Source organism: Nelumbo lutea, chromosome 2 (assembly GCF_056320005.1).
Source record: "Nelumbo lutea isolate HS-2025 chromosome 2, American lotus-T2T, whole genome shotgun sequence".
Lineage (NCBI taxonomy): Eukaryota > Viridiplantae > Streptophyta > Magnoliopsida > Proteales > Nelumbonaceae > Nelumbo > Nelumbo lutea.
In genome coordinates, this window is record NC_142685.1 from 46,612,162 (window position 1) to 46,624,513 (window position 12,352).

Sequence of the window (12,352 nt, forward strand, 5' to 3'; positions counted from 1 at the left end):
TTTTTGCATTACTTTATGCCTTTCATTTATAAATTTACGTAGTTAGAGTTGACCAATCGTTAGCTCTAATTCAAAATTTTCAATTGTTAATATATGCTCAAAGTCGTAAGGTGAGAGAAAGGAAAAATAAAATGGTTTTCAATCATCCTCGTAAGATCTTCAATTTATGGGATACGGTTCCGAATGAGTTGAGCCCCTATCTACCACCTAATAACATCAATATTTCCCTACAACAAACATACTACATGTTAGTATTAACATGAGACATATAGGCATGTGCTAGCAAACAAAATTCACATGTACTCAATGGGTCAAAGTCAAAATGTCAACCCCAGGTGATAGCAAACAATCCATGTACTTCATAACAAACACTTCACACTTGCTACCACTGCAAAAAAGATATAGTTATTGACTCAATAACTACCTAACAAGTACCCCTACACCTAAGCATAGATCATACAACACCTACCCAATCTGTTGGGGGGAATTGAAACGGCCAACCAATGATTCCAAGAACAAATGGTCACAATTTTTCTCTCAAAGTTATTTGCTGTCAGATAATGTAAATTTGAGTAGACACATAAGCAATCGGTCTCGTTATCTTATACCCAATTAGTAATGTAAAAATCAACTCATGATACATACCATGGATCTTGCATACGTGTTGTGGAGGTTGCTATTTAAGGAACTATAGGCTTTGATTCTGTAGTCCACCATATTCACCACTAGTACCTGTTAGTGTGAGCTATCAGATAAAGGTATTAAAACCTTATTGCACATCAATATTTCGTAGGGCTTCAACCATTGATAGAGAACATCGCTGTGGGCATCCGATAAATACAACTGCATTACAAACAAATCGCATTGGAATTATATCACAAAATGAATCACAAGCATATGGATTTCAGTCACATTGCAATCAACAAACCATACCGATGTCATCAAAGACACATAGCATATGTTCAATGACCTACACAACCACACATGTCAAATTAGCGACATTGACAATTAGCCTTGTACGACTTGCAACACTCCCCTAAACCAAAATAATACCTCATCGTACACCCATGCTTTCAAGTCGAAGAGGGGCAATAAACAATCCGGGGTCAAAAACACAACACCATCAGTCCATACTAATTGATCACTGCCATAACCATTAATCAACCTCGTTACACAATAAAAAGATAATGATACAAACAAATTCTAGTTTAAAGCAAATCATTTAGATAGACACAATCTACTAAACAGTCATGCGCACTTGCCCTTTCTTGTGGTTCTTTAAAAACCATTTCACAACTTCAAGGTCCTCCTTTGGGACCAAGTCCTTAATCTTAAAAGAATTCCACAATGCACATGCATCAACCGACTGCAACAAATGTTCAACAAATAAACTACTAAGAAAGTCAAATCAAACCAAAACAAGACTACAAATAACCCCAAGACAACACCAATAGTTATCATTTCACCTTTGCCTTCACTTCTCTTTTGGACTCTGTAGCAATAGCAAACTCTTCCGCTACTTGCCCTTGCTGCCCAGGAGCTTAGAAGGGCGACACCACCGTGCTACTTTGCTTTCGTTCTCTCCCTGCTCGAGGAAACTTACGTTTGCAAGTTTTGGTAATGGAGGGTGAACCATTAAGAATTTCTCCGGATGGGGCTACAACGCTAGTCTTTTTGGGAGATTGCTCTACCCCCGTGGTGCCACATGCAACTCCAGTAGGAAAGTCTGCACCATAATCATCATCGTCTAGCAAGTAGTTTTCCAAACCTTCATGCCCATCACTAAATGGTGCTGCATCAAGGTCCAATCCATTATTTCTCATCATTCTACGAAGCCTATTAACTTTATCACAAAGTTCCACGTTCTACTTTCTTGTCGAGTTATACTCTTTAGCCTCCGTACATAGAATTTGATATTCTATAGATTCCATGCAAGATTTGCAAAATTCCTGAAAAATCAAGTTAGAAGTAATTTAACAAATCTCAACATTAGCAGTAAGTCAACTTGTATATAACTCAAAACATGTATGATACGCTAATCATACCTTTTTCCCAAGCCGACGCCACCCGTGACCAGCATCCTCCCCATCATAAAAAGGTTCCCCACCCACACCATGGCCCCCTCTGTCCACAAACTGCATTTTAACACCAAAGGTTAATAACTACCATGTACTTAGATCACATAGAGGACTCCACTGTAAAGAAAAAAAAATTAAAACTTACACAACCCTCTGACTGAACATCCATTAAGGCCATCTCCTAGTTAGTAAGGTTTAAACCCTCAATAACCTGTAATAAGTTTATAAATCCATATGAGGTCTCCGGTTTCCACCAGAACTAAATAAATAAAAACTACAAACACCACAAGTAGAGGAGCAGAAGTGAGAACTGTTTCCGCCCTAGCTTTCTTTAACAAATAGGCCTTTTTCAACTTCCACTGATACCCCATATTCCCCCACTTAAACAAATGAGGACTAGCATCAGGAACTGAAGGACTGAATAATGTTGTGTGCTCGTAAAGCCATGCCTACAAAAAAAGAAATCCGCCAATAAATGATCATCAATTTAATGAGAATAGCATAAAGAATAAATAAAAAATTTGAATGTCATCCACACTAACCATCAACACTGTGTTGCATCCAAATAGATAGCCGCTATACGAGGATGAGCCTCTGCTCGATCCAGCACCACAACTGGAAACAAACTGATCAAGACCACCAACCAAGAATTGATGTACACATTTACCCCAAGCATAAACACCAATACGTTGTAAACCATCAAAGTATCCAGCCTAAAATGAGCTCACCCTCGAACTGCCTTGGGTTAACAACACACAACCGAACAAGAACAGAATAATCAGCTTTACCACCTCCTCAGCGTACTCCTCACCATCTAACCATACAATCTTCTTTAGTCTACTCCACACAAGATCTAGCTCTATAAAGGCAGAGTGATTTTGATCAAAGCCAAAAGATCTTTGTAACAATACACTACCAACAACGCCTTCCGATAGGGAAACTATACTACCCGACAGGCCAAGACCCGTTATCAGGGCAACATCAGCCTCGCTGAATTGCACAGTCCTTCCACCAACTATAAAACACTGCCTAGTCGAGTCCCACGATTTCACTAAATAACTCAATAGGGATGTCTCTACAATCACCTATGGAAAGTCCAAAAAGTGTCCAAAGGGAGTCTCTTGGAGCCTTTTCTTGTGCTCCAAACTTAGAGACAAACTCTATAGCATCTCCCTAAACTATTTTAAGGAGCACCTAGTCCCAGCTTTGTCACTTGACATTTTTTCTGTTGGGAATTTAACAACCTATTGTTAGCACAAGTAACAAAAAAAAATATAGTACCATTTAAATTTCATATATAAAGAATGACAAAACTCAATTAGCACTAGGGGTGATCATTTCAGTCTGTCCCGAAAATTTTGGGCTTTGGCTTGGGTTTTGTGTTTAGACCCGACCCGGGCCCAGGCCCACATCAGGCCCACAAATTTTCAGGCCAGGCTTAGGCTAAGCCCGGCTTGCATATATTTAAACTTATACATCTTGTGTATAATGTATACATATGTATACATGTTATTTTACATTATATTATATATTTTATATATAAATATTATAACATGACATGTATAATTTATATTATATTAACGTATAAAATAAGTTTATATGCATTTTATGTCATTTAATATATAGATATATAATGTTTTATATATGGGCGACATTAGCTCGGAATCAGGCCCGGCTCAAACTTGTATAGACCAGGGCTAGGGCTTATGTTCCAGGCCCAGAACCCGGGTCAATCCAGACTCGGGCCTAAGCTATGGCCCTTATCATAAGTGCAAAGCCCGGTCTGGGCCTGGCCTATCTCGGCCCATGATCACCCCAAATTAGCACTCAACAAAACAAAGAAATCATCAAAACCCAAATAAATGAACTATGTAGAGTGCAAACACAACTAGATGCTTACCGCACGCACTCAAAGCACCGGAAAACACGTTGTAGCAACGTTGATGAGAGATGAAGCTCCGAAGCTCCGGTGATTAATGACTATGAAAAATGGGGACAATGTTGTAGCTCCGACAATGAGAGATGAACCTCTGGTGATTAACAACTCTGAGAAATGGAGATTAACGACAATGAGAAATGGAGAAGAGGGTGAATGTTGTAGTTTCGAAATGGGAAAGAAGAGGATGGAAAGATATTGTACCTTTCGGCTTTGAGAAATAGAGAAGAGGGTGAAACTACTGCGTTCAGTTCGAATGAGGAAGAAGACTGGAACTGCTGCGTTCGATTCAAATGAGGAAGAAGATTGAAAGTTACTGTTGGTAGCTTCGAGGAAGAAGAAGACGTTGCTGGATCGGTTCTTTGAGGAAGAAGAAGACACTGCTGGTTCAGTTCTTCGAGGAAGAAGAAGACGTTGTTGGTTCGGTTCGAATGGCGAATGGGGTGAGCAAGAAGACAACAGAGACGCTGCTGCTTTCGGTTCGAATGAGGAAGAAGATTACCGTTGGGATGAGGGGTAGACGATGGAAGATTACCGTTCGAATGAGGAATGTGGTGATGTTGTTGTGTTCGGTTCGAATGAAGAAGATGTTTCGCCTGGGGTGAGCAAGAAGATGACGAAGACGCCACTGATGGTTCGGTTCGAATGAGGAATGGGGTGACGTTGCTGCATTCTGTTCGAATGAGGAAGAAGATGTTTCGCCTGAGGTGAGCAAGAAGACGACGGAGAAACCGTTGTTGCGTTCAAGAAGAAAATTACCATTTAGACGATGAATATAATAGGATCGAAACTTTAACTTATCTGACGTGGCGGAGGGAGCCAAAATAAATTTTACAGGGTGGCATTGAATTAAATTTCCGTACGTTCTTAATCGAATTTTCCACTTCTGAGGGAAACTGACCGAAAAATCCCCTTCAACCAACGGGTAAAGCACCGTTAAGTTAGTAAATTTTGAACACGCCGACGTGGGTGTGAACCCACCGATGCAGATAATGCGGAATCGGTTAGGGTTGACTTCAACTTTACCTAATTTGGCGTAACTTGCACCCCGTACCTTACCAATGTATATTAATGTCTTTAGTTTGTCATAAAAATAATGGAGAGAAACAAAAAGTTGAAAAGGCCTTGAACTATTTCTTTTATTAATTTTCCAATGTCATCTAGGCCACGTTTATTAGTATTTGGTTGGGGTAACTTGGTTAATTAATTAATTGATCACGATGATATACCCTCCTAAATGATGAATAAGCTGCTTACTCAGGTAAGTGAAACTTGAAAAATATTTGCCCAGATAAATTCACATATCTAAATAACTAAAAACGAATAGGGCCTTAGACACATATAATTTCACATTTGCAAATATATGGTTTTTAAAAATGAACCAGTGATCAAACTGGTCAGGAGTCCGGTTACTAGTTCAAATGGTCTAATCATTCAACCCGAACAGTCAGCTTATCCTGACAAAAAAATAAAACAAATTAAAATTTTGGAAAATAACTAAAACCGTTTAAACGATTAATCGGCCAATTCAGTAATTTACTAACTAAAATCAACAATTTAAAAGGAAAAAATGGTTTTGGAGGAAAACATAACCGGTCAAATGACCAATTCCTGGTTTTTTTTTTTTTAAGGTAGGGGGAGTGTTTTGTTTCTAGAAGGTTTATATGCGTACTATTAAGGGTAATATTGGAATGATCAATCCATAGCCCATGTCCTTTCACATTTTTCCACTAAGGTCGGTTACAATTTCTATATAAAAATGTAAATTATAGAGGAGTTTTAGTAGACATGATCTAGAGTCTAGAGGGTAGGCTCTAGCAAATATATGGGGAACTGGCTCTACCAGAACATTAGCTGGTTTGTTCTAGTGGAGATGTGGATTCCGTTTCCTTAACCACCAACTTTGGAAGGCGAGTTATTAGTGTAATGTTGTGCTATTCAAAAATAAGAAAAACGACCTGTACGAGTACAAGGGATTCGGTCGTAATCCCCAAACATAGCCCATAGGAGCTCTTTCATTTTTTCCTCGTCTTTTTCTTTTATTAAAATTTATGTACAATGCTTTCACCATGCATACGATGACAGAACCGCTGAACCCATTATTGATGACCTAGCTTATCGGAATAATTATTCACCCATAATCCTGATTTAGGTCAACTTCTAACCCAGTATCAATTGAATCAATGATTTGTTTGATCCAAATGGTTGAACCATTTGTCCCTTCACCATTTAACTTGTTAAATGAGATTTTTTTATTGTTTTTATTTTTTTTTATTTTTTAATAATGGTAATAATCCAAATGTAAAGTGGTTCAAACCTCCATGTTGAGTTTTAAATATAGGTTCGGTACAGTTGACAAAACCAAACTGAACCAACCTAATTATATAGGGCCATTTTATTGCATAATTATATTATGGTTAGTTTCATTTTTGACATCTGAATCAGATTATTATAATTGGATTGAATAGGGCTCAATCAACGATTGTCAAATTATAAGCTAAAATTAGTGCTTTAAAACTAATATAGAAAGGGGATTTTTTTTCTTTGCTTTCCTTTTTTGGTGGGAGGTGGATAAACAGTTGAGTCATATGGATCAAAATGGGTTTACCCATCATGTAATGGCTAAGGTAAAATCTAGCTATGACGCGGTAAAGATACGATACCATAAAATACTTTGATCAATCAAAACCCCTGTGAAATTGGGTGGAAACCCAACTTTTTTTTTTTTTTTTTATGATGCCAATTGATTGGTTGTAAGTTTTTCAAATATCATGTATTTCTAGCATTATAGTCCAACCCAATGGTTAAATAACAAATGTATAAATAATAGATAAAATATAGAAATATATTCATCAAAGACCAAAAACATTTTATATTCATCATATTGAACAAAAAACAAATGACAAATAAAAAATATCAAATAACAAAAAATGAAACTTAACCAATATATAATTTGTTGACCGGATTAAATAATTCAGCGGTTCAACCAGCCCGGTCATTGTATATTTTATAGACAAGAAGTTATGAGATAAGATGGGCCTAAATTCTGACCGAATAATAGGGCAATTGGTCCAACCAATCAGTTTGTCCGCATGTTAAAAACATTGGTTATAGCTTACAAGTATATTTGGGCATGTTAGTTTCCTCCTAATTCTTATATCTTAAGAGGAATCTTTTAATTTTAAGAGAAAATTGGTTGTTTGTTTCCTCTTATTTTTTATCTCTTAAAGTGCAATCATACAAGTCTTTGTTTTCCAATGATACCCGAAATGACAAATAAAAACTCTTATATATGGGATCAAAATAAATATTTGATAATTTTCAGAATTAATAATTCAAAGCAACATTCTTTGCATTAAGAGTTCAAAGGAAAAAAAAAAAAAAGAATTCATCAATACTAATATACCTCTTAATATAATTATTACACATTTAGATATCAAAGATAGCAAAAGAACAGACCTTAGTCTTATATGATAGGATATTGATTGACGAATAAGAAGCAAACGGTCCATTAATAATTTGGTTATAAATCTATTATTATTTATAGGAATTTGGACTATCACTGACCAATTGGCAACACTAGTTTCAAGAAGTTTCAGGTAAGCAACTCCGGTGGTGAATTTGATGATGATTCATTATTGGCCATAAAAGGAAAATCGAGCCCGGGTCTGTACCGTGGCAGGGTACTATTCTACCACTAGACCACTGGTGCTTACGCTTTAATAATAATAAATATACCTAACTAAAGCTATGATTCTTGATATTGTCATGGCCGCAACAATTCATCTTAGGGGTGCAAATGAATCCGATCCTATTTGGTGAAATTGGGATCACCCCTATCCAATTTGATATATATTATATATTATACATATATATGTTATTTATTTATTTATAAATATATTTTTTTATATTTTTATAAATTTATTATATTATTTATTTTTTATAAAAAAATTGTATTTTTTGTTTTTACTCTATTTAAATTAGTATTTTTTATTTTTCTTTTAATAATTTATTAAATTTTAAAGAAAACAAGTTGGATTGGATCAGATTTGAAGATCCAACTTATTGATGATAGGATTCAAGTTCAACTCAAGTCCTATCAGATCTGATCGGACCTTCAGAGTAGATCAGATCCAATATGAACATTGTTGGATCGGATTTGAATATACCCTAATTCGAATCCGGTCCAATTTATTTGCATCCCTAATACACACACACACACACACACACAGAATATATATATATATATATATATATATATATATATATATATATATATATATATATATTAAAATTAGTCTGTCCACGTCATTATACCTTTCCTTGCTTCAAACCCCTTCCTAATTTTATGTTTTTTTTTTTAATTTTTTTTAATTTCACATAATTACCCATTAAACAAATAAGGAAACCACACATGTTTAACTATTTCTAACAACCACAAAGAAAGAAGGATTTGCTTTTTAATGTTTAGCCAAGTGGCACAAGTTTCCCCCACTTCCTCCTAATTGTCTCTAATTCCTATTTATCTCCTAAGTTATTTCTAACTCACATTTATCTCTTAAATTATCTCTAATTTAGTAGAGAGATTCTCTCCTAAACTATATCTAATTCCTATTTATAATCTCTCACACTTTTTATCTATATCTATCTAAAGAAAGTTTCAATTAAAAAAATTCAAAACTATTTAAATGTTATAACGAAATTATATACTAAATTTAAAATATTTATTCAAAAAACAAAAAGTTAATAGATTTAATAATATTCATATTATTAATAATTCAATATTTTTACAAAATTCATCATGAAAATATGTAGTAACAATATAATTTATAATTTTATTAATTATTCAATTCAAATGTTATTCAAATAATAAAAACTTAACAATAAAAATAAAATATTATTTAAATAATTCAATAACTACAAATCTTAGATAAAAAACATTAAAAATACATAAATAATATAACAAAATATTTAATATTATGTAATAAAATAAAAATAAATAAAATTCAAATAATGAAAATTTTTAAATGTTTTACATATTATTTAAATAACAAAATATTTAACATCACAAAATTTTAAATAGTTAAAATAACGAAATTATGTAATAAAGTTAAAAAAATCTTAAAAGTAGAAAAATAATTATAATAGAATTCATAATATTCATATTAATAATAATTTAATATTTTACAAAATCAATAACGAATTACGTAATAATAGTACAATTATAATTTTATGGATTATTAAATTCAAAAAATAATTAATATTTTAAGAATTTAAATAACAATATTATTCCAATAACTAAATAATATTGTAAATAACTAATTTCGCATATATCAATTAATAATTATAGAAAGTAACTATCAACAAAATTATATTTGTTACTAATAATTTTACAATAACAGTGTATAATCATTATATATTTATATATATATATATATATGATTAATATTATTTTATTTTCAGTAATTATTTATTGTTTTTTTAAATATGCTTTCAATAATTATTTATAAATATATTTTTATTTTTGTTATTTAATAGAAAATTATCAATAATTATTGGAGATTAAATAACTATTATTTAACTATTGAAATTTAATTTATCGTATTTATTGTATTTTTGTTATAAATTTATTTTTAGTAATTATATATTTTTATAATTTATAGATTAATACTTATTAGAGGTTAAACTATTATTTAAGATCACACTATTTATTGACTAATTTAGTATATTTTTTGTAATTATTGTATTTTTATTGTATATCTATTATATTTTCATTATAAACTTATTTTCAACGATTGTGTATGTTTGTAATAAATTTTCAAAAGTTATTGGAGATTAAACTACTATTGTTTATTAGAGATTATAGTATAAATTTAGTTGAAATTAGGAGTGTCCAATAACTGGTCTAGTTTAGTTGTAGGTTGTTTCGCCAACCAAATCTATCCGGTCAAGTCTGTAGTTTGTCATTTGAAACCGATTGACCATTAGCAAAAACTCACAAACTCGGGTTGTATTAATTTGGATCTATTTTTTGTTTAGAATTTTTGTTCAAAAGATTTAAACTTAAAAATTAACTTTAAGTTTCATAAATTACAATGATATTATTAAAAAATAAATTACAAAAATTAAATCTATGATATAAAAACATTTTAGACTAACAAATATGAGAATTTTTCTACTTTCCCATATTAAAAAATTAAATTTATAATATAAAATATTAATATATATTTATTAAACCAGAGCCAGTTTGAAATACTAGAAAACCAACCAACTCAGTTTGAGTTTGATCGGACAGTTTATTAAAAAGTTAAAATATAAAACAAATATATACTCTTATGTATTTCTATTATTTAACTTTTGCTTAACAAAGCACATGTCCCCATCACCATGCCTCTCCTTGCTCCATTATCTCCACCTTGCATTCTCTTCAACTTTCTCTCCTCTCCCCTTCCCACCACTCCCATTAAGCCATGTAACTCAACTACCTAAGAATTTTCATATAATCTCTCACCTAAGGTATCTCATTTAAATAAATAGGAAAGTATCATGTTGCCCCATTTAGGGGTGAGCATTATTCGGTTAATACCGAATTACCGAACCAAAATTTTGGTTTTGGGTTTTTCAGATTTTCGTTAATTCAGTTCGGTTAATTCAATTTTTGGGTAATTTGGTTAACTGAAAAAACCGAATAAACTAAAATTTAATATATAATATATAATATATAATATACAATAGATAATATATAATATGCAATATATAATATATAATATATAATATGTTATATACTTATATATTAATGTATCATAATGAAATTAAATTTCATAATATATATTATTGGTTATAATATATAATATTATGTATATATTAATTATATTCAGTTTTAACCAAAATAACCAAAAATCAAACCAAAAATTTTGGTTCGGTCATTTCGATTTTATTATAATTCGGTTTTCATTTTTTTAATTTCGGTTTTAAAAATTTTGGTTTATTCAGTTTGGTTTTTAACCGAATAAACCGAATGCTCACCCCTAGCCCCGCTCCCTAATCAATTCCTAAAATGTATCCCCCCAATCTATATCCACTCTCCCTCATTTAAAATATTCATATTAATTAAATAGTAAAATACAATTAATATTTAATCCCACCCATATTCAAAGAGCATTAAATAGTGTTATTACCAAAGATTAATAAATACGGTTAGTAAATTACCAAAAATTAAATATTCTTATTAGTGTGGTTAGTAAGTTACCAAAATTTAAAAATATTGTTATTAATTAACTCATTAGCAACATTTTATAGAAATTGAAAACTCTTTAACTAATTTCTATAAATTTGAGAATTATATTTAACAATTATTAGAAAGTATAAACTTTTAGTTATTGTTATTATTATAATCAATAACCAAATACAAATGGGGGAACAAAATATTATAATGTTATAAAATGAAATTATTAATTAATTTATATTAAAACATAAAAGATACAAAAATATATTTAATAACAATTTAAAAAAAATTCAATAAATCCCCATAGTTACACAAATGTAATAGTTTTTTTAAAAATTTTTCATAAAATAATATTTTTGAAATTAAAAGATATAAAGTATTTGAAAGTTTATTTAAAAAGCATTAAAAAATTATGAAAATTATTAGAAAATTTTGGAAATTATAGGAAAATTTATTACATTTAATAGATTTTGGAAAATCATTGAAAATTTATGGAAAACTATAATTTGAACAAATAATTACACAAATTATTAAGATAAATTAGTATAATATTGGAAAAAAGAAATTATTGGTTAGTTTATATTAGAAATTATAAGATAAAGTAGTATAGTTTTATAAGTAAACCATTTAAAAAGAAAATAAATTATCTAATAAAAATTTAAATAAAATTGAATAAATTTTCAAAATTACACAAGTACAATAAATTTCCAAGATTTTCATAAAATTATATTTTTGAATATTAAAGACGATTTAGTGTACTTTTAGAAATTTACCATGTGGTTGATAATCAATATATCATTTTGATCATTTCTATCATCAAATTGAATATTGGGTTGACGGGGACAGTGTTTCCAAAATTGGCTCAAAACAGATGGTTAGATCGAAAACATTGGGAATTGGACACCGTTTCACCTCAAAACCGCTTTTTGTCAAAAAACCGTTTATTTGGTTAGCGAACTACTACCTTGGGCGGTTGAACCATCAACTCAGACAACCGTTTTTGGCCTTTTTTGTTTTTCTATTTTTTTTTTTATTTTTTCTGGTAGAGCGGGTCATCAGTTCGAACCGAACAGTCAAATCGTTCGACCCTAGAACGGTTACCTGTCTAGTCCA

At 31.1% G+C, this 12,352-nt stretch overlaps 2 long non-coding RNA genes across 5 annotated transcripts; both read right to left on the reverse strand.

Moving 5' to 3' along the window:
• On the reverse strand, positions 1-843 carry LOC148870375 (uncharacterized). 2 transcript variants are annotated; one of them, XR_016107021.1, is made up of 3 exons: positions 646-843; positions 470-550; positions 1-227 (listed from the first exon to the last, which is right to left on the reverse strand). It is a non-coding gene; the product is annotated as an uncharacterized LOC148870375 (long non-coding RNA). The 2 variants fall into 2 exon arrangements; XR_016107020.1 differs by lacking the exon at positions 1-227 and having other exon boundaries at positions 283-550.
• A 69-nt stretch (positions 844-912) lies between these two features.
• LOC148870376 (uncharacterized) lies at positions 913-4,835 on the reverse strand. Of its 3 annotated transcripts, none has more exons than XR_016107024.1 (10): positions 4,219-4,835; positions 3,979-4,124; positions 2,621-2,892; positions 2,390-2,527; positions 2,224-2,289; positions 2,046-2,135; positions 1,467-1,949; positions 1,263-1,366; positions 1,054-1,144; positions 913-970 (listed from the first exon to the last, which is right to left on the reverse strand). It is a non-coding gene; the product is annotated as an uncharacterized LOC148870376 (long non-coding RNA). The 3 variants fall into 3 exon arrangements; XR_016107022.1 differs by having other exon boundaries at positions 2,621-3,303; XR_016107023.1 differs by having other exon boundaries at positions 1,259-1,366; positions 2,621-3,303.
• Positions 4,836-12,352: the final 7,517 nt, after the last annotated feature.